Below are 12761 nucleotides of genomic sequence, written 5' to 3' on the forward strand. Positions count from 1 at the left end.
TGTGGCTGTTGAGCATTTCTGCAATGTTTAGAAACCCATCTCAGGTTTTGGCTGCACTTCGGAGATGGAGGACAGTGAGAATGGAGGAGATGGAGGATGTTCAGAAACCCATCTCGGGTTTGGGAAAGCTTCGGAGATGGAAGATGTTCAGAAACCATCTCGGGTCTTGGCTACGAATGGATTGTGAGAATGGAGGAGATGGACAACGATAAGAATGGAGGACAGTGAGAATGGAGGAGGAAGAAGGAGGAGGGAATCCGAATGGTTCGTGCAAAATGCACTATATCATTTTCCATGTAGAGTTCGTGTGCAATCCCTTTGCTGAGTCCCCTGTAGGTATCATTTTCCTAAAACAAATTAAGTAATTCTACTTAATGAGGTTGGATGTGATAGGAAAGCATATATGCAATTATATATATTGAGGGTAGAGTGATTTGAAAAATGCATGAAAATTAAACAAAAATGGAAGCAATCATCCAACTTATAATTTTGGAATTAATCATAGATTGACAAGATGATCAACAAGAACCATTTTGCTCCCCACCACCCTCAAAAAGAAAAAAAGAAAAAGAAAAAGAAAAAAAGAAGAAGCCTTATATCTACGAACAAATAAAGAAAACACCCAACCTTTATAGATATAATTAACAAGAAACAAGCACGCCTTGATAGATAAGATATAAGCACGTACGTATAAGACGTCATTTTGCATGTACAAATTAAGAGGCATGAAACATATATAACGTTGAATTATAAAATGAAGATAAAATGTGGCCAGTCACTAGCTAGCTACAACAAATGTTAAAGTATCTAGAGAATCTTCAACCTCAGATGAAGACTTGATTGATGGCCATTTACAACTAGACAATGGAGACAATGAAGACTTAACTAATGGCCTGATACTTGGAAAGACAGACCACAATGATCAAGTAATTCTATTCTCTACACCAGTTGATCTGGTAGTTGGCTGTAATTGATTTAGTTGATTTCTATTTGATTCTTTCCTAGTTATGTTTGTACACTTTCCTTTTTTTGTTTATAGTAATCTTCTCAGTTTGGATACCTTTCTCCTTATTTAGAGAGACACTTGTGTATATATATATATACAGCAAAGTTGTATTGTAAGATTCTGATTGAGTGAATAGAAAAATACTTTCCCTTTGGTCCATTTTTTCACATGGTATCAGAGCCCCTCAGGGGTTAACACCTTTTTTGGTTTCTTATTTCTAGTTACTATGTCGAATTCTGGTCAGTTTTCCAACTCCTCTTCCTCCTCTACTCTCTCTACCTAGTATCACTCACTTTATTTCTATCAAACTAGATAGTAACAATTATCTTAACTGGGTATCACAGTTCCTACTTGTGTTGTGCAGCCATGATTTAATGGGTATTGTGGATGGTACTGAGCCATGCCCACCAAAATTTCTCTTTGATGAATCAAGGAATTTGACAATTGAAGTCAATCAAAATTTTTTGTTATGGCAAAAGAAGGATTAATACCTTCTTAGTTTGTTTAATACCACCTTATCTGACAATGTGTTATCATCTATCTATGGCCTACATACCTCTAGGTTAGTGTGGAACTCTTTGGCAACAAGGTTTGCCTCACAATCTAGCTCCAGAGTGGCCTATTTGAAGCGACAACTTCAATCCTTGAGTCAGGGCTTATAAACCTGCACTCAATATCTTGGTCAAGCCAAGATTCTAGTTGCCAACTCACTGCAGTAGGAAAAGTAGTGGATGATGATGACTTGATCTCCTATATTTTGAGTGGTCTAAACCCAAACTACACTGCATATATCACTTCCTTCTTTTTTCCACTAGAGCCAGCCATATCTTTTGAAGACTTTCGAGCAGTTGCTTAACCATGAGATCCTTTCAAGAAATCAAAAAAACCAATAGACCATTGAGATAGGAAACTTTGCTCTCTACACTCAAAAGCCTAAATCTTCTAATTACAAAGGGAAGAACAATGGGTAGGGACAGCAAAGGCATGCCTTTCCCTATAGGAAATTTGAAGGATAGAACCTAAAATTGAGACAAATCAATCCAACTCTCAAAGAGGACCTTGTCAAATCTGTGGGAAGTTAGGACACCAGGCATTGGACTGTTATAATAGAATGAACTACTCATATCAAGGAAGGCATTCTCGCTCTCAGTTGGTTGCAATGGCTGCTAGGATGAACACTACAGCTATTGAATTTGATGCGCAGCCTTGGTTTGCTGACAGTGGTGCCAACAACCATATTACTAGTGCTTGGGACAATCTCACACTTTAAGAATCATTCAAGGGTGATGAAGAGTAGCTATGGGCAATGGTTCAGGTTTACCCATTCTAAACATTGGTTCCTCAACTTTTTTTTCATTCCCACAAACCTTTTAAGCTCAATAACATTTTGCACTGTCCAAATGCAGTAGCAAACCTAATTTCCATTCAAAACATTTGTGCTGATAACAAGTGTTGGTTTAGCTAACTAATAGCCATTTATTTGTGAAGGAAAACCTCACAGGGTAGACTCTTATGCAAGGACAAAGTAGAGATGGGCTCTATTCTATTCAACTCTCCAAGTTAACCAATAAAGTCAAGAAATTTACAAGTTTTCTTGGAATCGCAGCCAATGCCACTGTTTAGCATCGTAGACTAGGACATCCAACTTTTCTTATCTTGAATAAAATCAAAGAATATGCTCATATTCTTGTCATTGAGTCCAATAAAAATGTTATCATGTGTGAGGCTTGTCAGTTGGCCAAGGCAAAAACTCTTCTTTTCTGAGATTTTTCTAATGTAACCTTGGAATCATTGGAAATTATACACACTTATGGACCTCTCCTATTATTTCTACTAATGGTTTCAAATACTATATTGCATTTATTGATAACTTCTCTAGGTTCACTTGGATCTATCCTCTCAAAACCAAGTCTGAAACTTTTGAATGTTTAGTCAGTTCAAATGTTTAGTAGAAAATTTGCTATCTAGAAAAATAAAGGTCTTTCAATTTGATGGTGAAGGTGATTTTCTTTCCAACTAATTCAAAGAATTCCTTCTTTCTAATGGCATAACCCATTGTAGATCATACCCTTACACTGCTTAGCAGAATGGTCTTGCGAAAAAAAAAAAAATAGACACATAGTTGAGATGGGCCTTGCCCTCCTAGCTTAGTCCAAACTTCCAAATACATACTAGGTTGATGCCTTTAACACCTTGGTTTACCTTATAAACAGACTTCCCAGTTCTGTGTTGAACAATAGTTGTCCTTCAAGATACTCAACAAGGTCCCTGATTACTCTCTTCTTAAAGTCTTTAGCTATGCCTGCTATCCACTTCTCAAGCCTTATAATAGTCACAAGCTCATGTACAGATCTAAGAAATGCATCTTCTTGGGCTATTGCTCAAATTATAGAGGGTATAGATGTCTTGATGCCTTGATAGGAAAAATTTTAATCAGCAGAAATATGGTGTTTGATGAGAAGACTTTTCTTGACTAGGATTGAAAACCATCTCTACCTGTGTCTACTTCAAGAGAGCTTCCTCAATAAGTTAGTCCTTTGCACTTTAATGATATTTATTTGCCTTTGCACCACACTACATCAACACAAATTTCAATTTCTGAAAATTCTCTCAATGTTGGAAAAAATTTAGCTTCACCACATAATCATATATCCAACACTCCCCTTCCAGAACCATCACAAGAAGAAGAGCCAACATTCTCTTCCATACTCGAGCCACCTCAAGCAAAGGAAACAATAGCCACTACTGCACCTTCTCTTGCACCCACAGCAACACCTATACATCCTATGACGACTAGGTCTATGGATGGTTCTAGGAAAGCTAAAAGCTTATTAGATTACAAAGTTTACACAACCACTTAGCATGCTCCCATGGCATTGCATATCCTAGCTTCAAATATTACATTACCAACCACACCTCATCTTTTTTCCCAAGCTATTAAATACCACATTGGACGAAGGCCATGCAAGATGAGTTTGAGGCTCTTTTAACTAACCAAACCTGGACCTTATGCCCTAGACCTTCTCACAAGAATGTTATTCATAATAAGTAGGTTTTCAAAGTCAAGCAAAAGGCTGATGGTTCACTGGATAGATTCAAAGCTAGACTAGTAGCTAAGGGCTATGAACAAAAAGATGGAATTGATTACAATGAGACATTCAGTCTAGTGGTTAAGGTGTCAACCAATAGAACCAACTTGGCTATTGCTGTCCATTTCAATTGGCCATTGAGGTAGCTTGATGTTTCCAATGCTTTCCTCCATGGCACACTTGAAGAAGAAGTCTACATGGAACATCCATCTAGTTTTGTGGATCAAAGATATCCTCACCATGTTTGCAAGTTGCAAAAATCCATTTATGGGCATAAACAGGCCTCTCAAGATTGGTTTAACAAGCTTAGAAACACTCTCCTTGCTCTTGGTTTTCAAGATTCCAAAGTGGACTACTCATTGTTTGTATTTCATTAGTCTAACATTCACTTGTTTCTACTAATCTATGTAATGACATCATTCTTACATGCAACAATGTTCCAGCTATGACAAAATTGATTCACTCTCTCAAGCACCACTTTAATAGTAAAGACCTTGGCTCCCTCAACTTCTTTCTTGGTATTCATGCCCAATACATGTCCAATGGCATGTTGCTATCACAGTCCAAGTACACACTAGACCTTCTCTCTCGGTTTAAGATGAAATAAGCTAAACCTGAAAAAAAAAAAAAAAAAAAAAATCCCATCCTGTAGGCTCTCAACTGTCAAGCAGAAAAGCAACAACAAACAATGATTTACAAATTCATTGTTAATGTCTTTGGCCAAAAGGAAAAAAATCTATATTTTTAAACTAATCATACTAAAAAGCTACTAACTAATTGACATGGTAATATAATTAGTTGGTTGAGTTTTCACTTTTGGGTAATGACCAAGTTTATTTATAAGGTTGATTGGCAAACTATTTCCAAAAAGAAAAGCAATAAAATTTGACAAAGTTTTGAACTTTTCATTATGCTAATTTTACAAAGTTGTTTACTTGACGGGGCCACAAGCAATTATTCACCATTTCCAACTAGTATGGTGTTATGCTTAAATCAAGTACAGATCGATCTCAAGGATCTACTGCATGTTGTTGTGTATTATGTAATAAGAAAATACTTATTAGATAACAAATTGCATGATCCCTCTAAATTAATCCTACTTAATTAATTACTCTATGCATTCATGATTGCTTCAAATTTCTGTCAACTTTCCCAACAAATAATTGGGGAAGGAAGCATTTTGTTGCCATATATATTAGGCATTATACATGAAAAAAAATTAATGTTGGTAATTAGAAAAGTATTATAGAAAATGCAAACATCTTTATATGTATGCATGTCTATTTGGTGGGAAAGCCTCATCTTATATTAGATATATATATATATATATAAGAGACCCAGGAAGAGAAAAACTTAAATTTAATACCAAGTGCTTATAACTTTGCATAGTGCTTATTGCAGCTTTGTTGTGTTGCTCGTTGGAATTAATTCCTATACAATTTTGTGCATCTTTCCCTTAGGTCAGGAATTTTTAGACCATGTGTGAGAAAGCTATTAAAAGAAACCAGAACATAGAAAAATTTCACATTGGGTTGTCAATTTCAAACACAACAAAGAAGTCTAATACTCAAAAGTTAAGAGAAACTCTTACGTTTCTATAATGAATGGGAGTTTGTGGGTTTGTTGTTTTAGGGACCACATTAGTCTAAGGCTCTGATTGTTTTATTTGTTTAAGAAGTTTAGTTCAATGAGAACTTTCCAGTGGCTTTGCTCCATTGCCTTCAGCCCCATAAATCTTGCATGACTTCCAAATATGAAGTTTCCCCTTTGATCTATTGCCAAAAAAAAAAAGTGAAAAAGAATACATCTACTGAGATTGAAAAAAAAAGCTACTTTGACATTTGGCTTTCTTCAGTGGAAACTCTTCCAGGCCTGGTGCATTGAATAGCTAAAAGGCCACCACTCATCTCAAACAACATTAGTCTACATGCTGCTTACCATTTTTTTTAAGCTTGCATTCTTGTTTTCTTCTTCTCATTGGAAAGAAAAAGAGAGATCTTGGGACTGAATTGGGTTTTCAATATTGCTTGGAGGGGCTAATTTCTCGTGTTTTTTGGGTTCTTAATATTAGTTTAGAAGTACCAGCATTGTACGTAATCTACTTTCAAATGTACTACAATGCCATGCATGGATCTATTAATTTCAGATTTTTAAAAAATGATTTTAAATTTCAAGAACACATCACATGATCACGTGATCATCATCGGACATTGAATATTTGTAGATAATAATAATCACTACTAAGCAATAAATGTGGTCGAGATCTCTGTCTTGGTAGGACTCTTTGCTTGTGATTTAGGGAATCCTCTAAACCAAGTGACAGTAAGGCTATAGAATTAATTAATGGTATAATTGGAACTCGTTGCAAGAAATTTTTCTCAAACTACACCACCTATGCTTATTTGTTATTATGAATTATCAACGCAGTTTCTTATAAAACTTGTCACAAAATTTAAAAAAGAAATCAATACAACAATTATAAACTTGACTAATCCTCTCAATAAGTCTCAATTACTCTTGTAAACACTTGTTATGTATATTGTAATAAAGGGTCTACTCTCTTTAGTTAATTACGCATTCTATATGACCATTTTTCTTTCTTCCCCATCTGCTTAAACAAGGTTCCATCATAAACAACTTTGATATTAAGGATTTTTTGCAAAGACTTCTCGTCTGTAGATAGATTATAAAAGACCTTCCATTCTGTTTGGCTAGCAAGCATGCAATAGATTCGTGTGTGTATCGCTTATCTATTAAGAAAACAATGCGTAGGCTCAACAGTTAAAATAGATGTGAAAGGAATAGCCTTCAATCTTGGGAATGAGAGTGGAGTCACTAAAGTTTATGGAAAAAATGGTTCATTTCATGTTAGAGAATTGGGGTGTGTATAAGCATGCTTGCTCGAGTTTTTTCCTTATCAAAGTACATATTGAGCCATTGTGTTTGTTTTGTAGTTTTTCTCCTTATCAAATGAGAACCAAATTCACACCTTTTATGGCATCCATGTTCAGATGGACAAGATGTGGATGCATATTAAATATAGATTTGGGAACAACGAATATGCCATTTTATTACTATGGCTCGTGCCCATGCAACTGGAGGCAATGACATTAGGTGTCCATGTCGCAGATGTTGCAATATGTTCCTCCGGCCAATAAATTTGGTCAAGGATCATTTGTTTATTATGAGGATTGATCCTTCCTATAAGACTTGGATATTTCATGACGAGGATGAGGCTTTTTTTTCCTTCTCAATTCCTCAGATGTTGGTGAATCTACGAGCTTCTTTGGTGACTATATTGATGATATGGAGGACAGGGTGGATGATATGCGGGTTGGGGCGAATATGGATCATTCTGAAGGATCTAATTATGGGGAGACAGAAGGGTATTGTACAAATAAAAATAAAAATAAAAACAAATTGGGTTGAATTGTTAAAGGATGCACGACATCCACTTTATCCATCATGCATGAAGTTTTCCCAGCTTATGCTAATCTTTCTGGGTGAAGTCCAAGCACAAACTTTTCAAGGGGTAGAAAAAAACACTGGACTTTACACACCCCTACCAGTGCCAGAGAAACCGTGGGAAAATATTACCATGGATTTTGTGCTTGGGCTTCCATGAACAATCAAAGGACATGATTCAATATTTGTGGTTGTTGACCACTTCTGAAAAAATGGCTCAATTCCTCCCTTGTTGCCGAATGTTTGATGCTTCTCAAGTTGCCTCTTTGTTTTTTTTAAGAAGTGGTGTGCCTCCATGGCTTACCAAAAACAATCATATCTAACCACGATGTCAAGTTTGCTAGCTATTTTTGGAAGACATTATTGGCCAAAATGGGAACCAAATTACAATTCTCAAGTGCATTTCATCCTCAAATGGACGGCCAAATCGAAGCCGTCAATCGTAGCTTAGGCAGTTTGTTACGTTGCCTTATTACTGACCATGGCATTACTTGGGATCTCCTACTGCCCCATGTCGAATTCGCATACAATAAACCGCAGTATATGTTGCTCACGATTTGAAATAGTTACTGGCCTTCAACATAGGGCACCCCTCGATTTGGTTTCTTTGCCTTTGCCATAATGCGTCAATGAAGAAGCTGAAGATTTTTACGAGCACTTGCAGGAGGTCCATAAAGAAGTACGCCGTTGCATTACCAGCAGCAATGAACGGTACAAGCAACATGCAGAAGTGTCCCATTGGCATGTTGAATTTCAACCAGGAGATTTTGTGCTCACTCACGTTAGACTTGAGAGATTCCCACGAGGTGCCCTTACGAAGTTGCATTTACAGAAGGTAGGACCATTTAAGGTGTTGCGGTGTTTGTTCCAAAGCATATCTCCTAGAGCTTCCACCAAAGGTTCAATTTAGTCTCATTTCTAATGTTGTTTAGTCTCATTTCTAATGTTGAGGATCTTACAACCTAATAGGGACATGATTTTTCATTTCGTGGGAATGCTACTACAACTGAGTTACCAAAACCCCACAGGCCACATGAAGATATTGAGACCATTTTAGATGACTAAGTAGTGTCAACTTGGCATGGCGGGTATAAGAAATTTCTCGTTAAATGGAAGAATAGACAGTTGTTTGACTGTTGTTGGCTTCAAACTGAGCAAGTACAACGTATCAACCTAGGTATCTTAGAGCTCTTTCAATCTCAACATCTGTCGGAGTCAGCATTTACAATTTTCGTTTAACCCATGAAGTTAGCATTTACAATTTTAGTTTAATAAGGAATTTTATTCCTATTCTGTTTATTACTATAGGATCAACTTGTTAGTAACACTATTTAAGCCGTCACATTGTAAAGGAATTGGCACTTCTTATTATTTGAATAAATTACTTGTTGATCTTGAGGTGGGACTTTTGTCGTGGTGAGACTCTACCACCGTAGTTAGTTTTACTTTTATTATTAGTGTGCAATCTTTCCATCATCGAGACATGACATGATGTAAAACAAAATGACAGATGACATAACATAAGTAACGTGACATATTCGTGAGATACATGACTTGACTTAACATGAAAAAGATAAACAATATGTGACATGGCATAGCATATAACAAACAAACGTTATGTAACATGGCATAACGTGTGAAAGACAAACATTACATGATATGACATAATGTGTAATAGACAAATAACATTACGTGATATGGCATAACGTGTAACAAATAATATCATGTGACATGCCATAACATGTGATAGATAACATTACGTGACACGACGTAACATATAACAGATAACTATTACGTGACAGAAAATAATGTGTAATAGATAAACATGTAGTGACGTGACATGACATGACATGTATGATAACATAAGTACATAATCAATAGTTCTCTTACCAAAGCACATACACAGTAATTTAATAGTAAGTTAGAAGCTAATTTATAGTGATTGTCGCATTTTACAAGAAAATGCAAGAAACAAGAGAAACCGTAAGTAGGAATTTTAAATGTTAGAAGCTTTATAACTTACTAAAATTTACATTCCTCATGTAAATCTTGTCCTAAAATCAAATATCTAATTAGAAAATTTTAAAACCAATCATAACTATGAAAAACACCATAAGACCGAAACTTTCAAAGGCCATATATTTTGATTTTGTTGCAACTTCATTCAACTTCAAAACTTATGATCAAACCAAAACATTGCAACAAAGTTACTCACTTGTTGTAACAACTCATATCTTAAGCTTAAAAGCATGCTTAAACATCCAAAAAAAAAAAAAAAATGCTTCACAAAACACCAAATGTTTTTAGGTAAAAGATCTTAACTTTTAACCAAAACACAAATCCTTGAATCTCAAGGTCTTAACTCTTTTTAAAAGTCACCATAAATCACAAAATCTACTTGGCTCAACACTTAGACAAATACAAATTTTTTTCTCAACTTTGATTTGATCAAACACTTGATACGAGATATAAATTGATAAAAAATTTAATCTAACAACATCATATGGCTTAAATATATGCCTAAAGTAGTGGATGGTTAGCTTTGACTGGGTGGAAACTTATTTTCAAAATGTTATAGAATCACTGATTACCGATTACTTAGCTTAAAAAAGATACAATTACATATTATATATATATAATGTACTTTTATACTTCTACCCTACTATATATCTAACTATGTAACTTAAATACAAGGATAAATAATAACATGTTAATAACTTAATATTCATATTTAAGAGCAAGTTTATATCAAGGAAGCATAAACAATAAGATTAAGATTTTATGTTATATTAATTTTGTAATATGTGTAATATATATAGGATAAAAATTAAAAAATATTTATAATATATATACTATAAAAATCTAAATATTTATATTTCAGTTTAGTTTGGTCCAATTCGGTTTTCAAATCTTGAAAGCCAATATAGAACTGGTTTTGGTTTCTAGGAACAAAAGCTAACCAAACTGGTATTGAACTGAATCGGTCTGGTTTGGTCAACTTTTTCGATTTTTTCTTACACCCCTAGAGATTCCCAAGTTACTCGAGAGCACTTGAGAATTGAGTAAATTTGTCTGGGTTGTTGCCGGGTGATAATGGGATCGTGTGAGGTGGTAACGTTCTCAGGTTGAAGTTGTTGCCTCTCTGCTAGTGGAGGCTAGAGGATGTTTAGACCATGAACACACTGAGAATGAAACTGGGCATTGGTTGTTATGAAGTCATTCGCATGGTTGTTATCTAAGGTGTGGCAAAGGGAGTTGGGGTTTGTGTACGACCTGGGATGGGAAGTCATAATGACATGCATTAATAAATAAAAATAAGTGTGAGTGGTCGAGAGATTCTACGTGTTGGGAGATTCAACATATTGATTTGGACCTAGGGTCCAAGAAATGATGTGTTATGTTATAAGATGATTTGGGCACTGGGTATCAGTGATGTTTACTATGATTTAATCATTGGGTGCTTGGTGATGTTGGTTGTATACACGTTATGTTATTTTACTTGGAGGATTGGTTCCTTGACCTACTTAAGATATATATATATATATATATGTGATTTTAGCTTTTAATTACATAAAACTTATGCATTTGTATTCATCGTCATTGCCTTACATTGTTAGTGTTGTTGTGGGTTTTAACATACTAAGGTTTTAGTGAGATCTCACCATGTTAGTGCCACTACGATTTCGCCTTTCAGGACTGTAAGTCTTGATGCATATGTAGCTTAGGAAAGTTACTTGGATGAGGAAAGACTTGTGCAAGCCCAAGGAATAGTCATGGGCGCCTATCCCCAATAAGTTTATAATCTTTTATAATTTAGAACATTTATTGTATCTTTGTGATGAACAATTTATGTTGTAATATTATTTGCGTTGGGTGTCGATTGGACCTTGAACATTATTATTTTTATGAAGATGTGACAATGACTTATAGATATCTTTATTGTTCAGCGAGTAATGTTTAAACATATGTTCTTACTGTTATTAGTTTCTAACTTTCTAACTAATACCATACAGTTTTCTGCAGCGACTTTGTTATACACGTGTGCTTAGCATACAAGCACATAGATTTCAATGTACGTAAGGGATGTAGCTTATTTGACATGCATCCTAGGTACCACGGTTCATTGCCAATCCATAACCAGCGGTCAGAGGTGCCACAATAGATGACTTGAGACATTAGATACTACATGTTTTCTAGCAAATAGCTTTACATGAATTTCCAACGAACATACCCAATGGAAATTATCATTGCAAATATTAGGATTTACTATTGATGATATTACTATATCTCCTTGAAATTTAGTTTTATATCAATGACATATATTTTCTCCTTCAACGCAATTAACATTGTGCATTACCAATTAACATTATGATATTACTAATGACACTATTTTTTCCTTACACCTATATTTACTATCAATGTATGTACTTTCCTTGATTTATTTTTTAGCAATATTAGTTACATGTCTTGCCAAAATCTTTGTAAACCCCTGAAATTTCATGTCAAGTGTTGAAGAGCCAGCACTTGAGACCTTTTTAGGTCCATTGATTCAATCAACTAGGATACTAGTCCAAGTTAGTTTACATAACAATTTACATATCAAATCATCTAAAAGCTTAGATGTTTCCGGTATATTATGGTTGCTTATGTATAGCATATTAGTTTCAAATGTTGTTTGCCATTGTTTGTTTTGCCATTGTGGTGTACGTAGTTCTCAAAATGGTCAATTGATGCTTTGGTATTGTTTTTAAACAACGTTTTGGTTCAACCTGTCTATTGTTGATTTTCTCTTTCTACTACTCTGTCAAATTAACAATTATTATAGATAAGTGACAAGACTATTAAAAACTTTGGCATTTCTCTAATTCATTATTTTGTTAACTATTATTGTTTCTCCTCAATCATTCACAACATTAATGGGCTTTCTAGTTTTGTAATGAATTTGGAATGATTGAAACTTATGTAGTAGTGACTATGGTATTGTTTAATAAAAGCATAAGAATCGTTTTGACCATTTCATCACCCCGTTGGGGCTTCCATGATCTTGCATTTTTTGTATGCAGATGATATCCTAATTTTTGCTAATGGTGGGAAGAAATCTATTAGAAGCCTTGTTGATACTTTAGCTACGTATGAAATCGGCGATTTCCTTCTAAGCTTATCACTTAAACTCGAAAGCGTGGTTTGTTGTGGCTTATGGA

Source organism: Carya illinoinensis, chromosome 5 (assembly GCF_018687715.1).
Source record: "Carya illinoinensis cultivar Pawnee chromosome 5, C.illinoinensisPawnee_v1, whole genome shotgun sequence".
Classification (NCBI taxonomy): domain Eukaryota; kingdom Viridiplantae; phylum Streptophyta; class Magnoliopsida; order Fagales; family Juglandaceae; genus Carya; species Carya illinoinensis.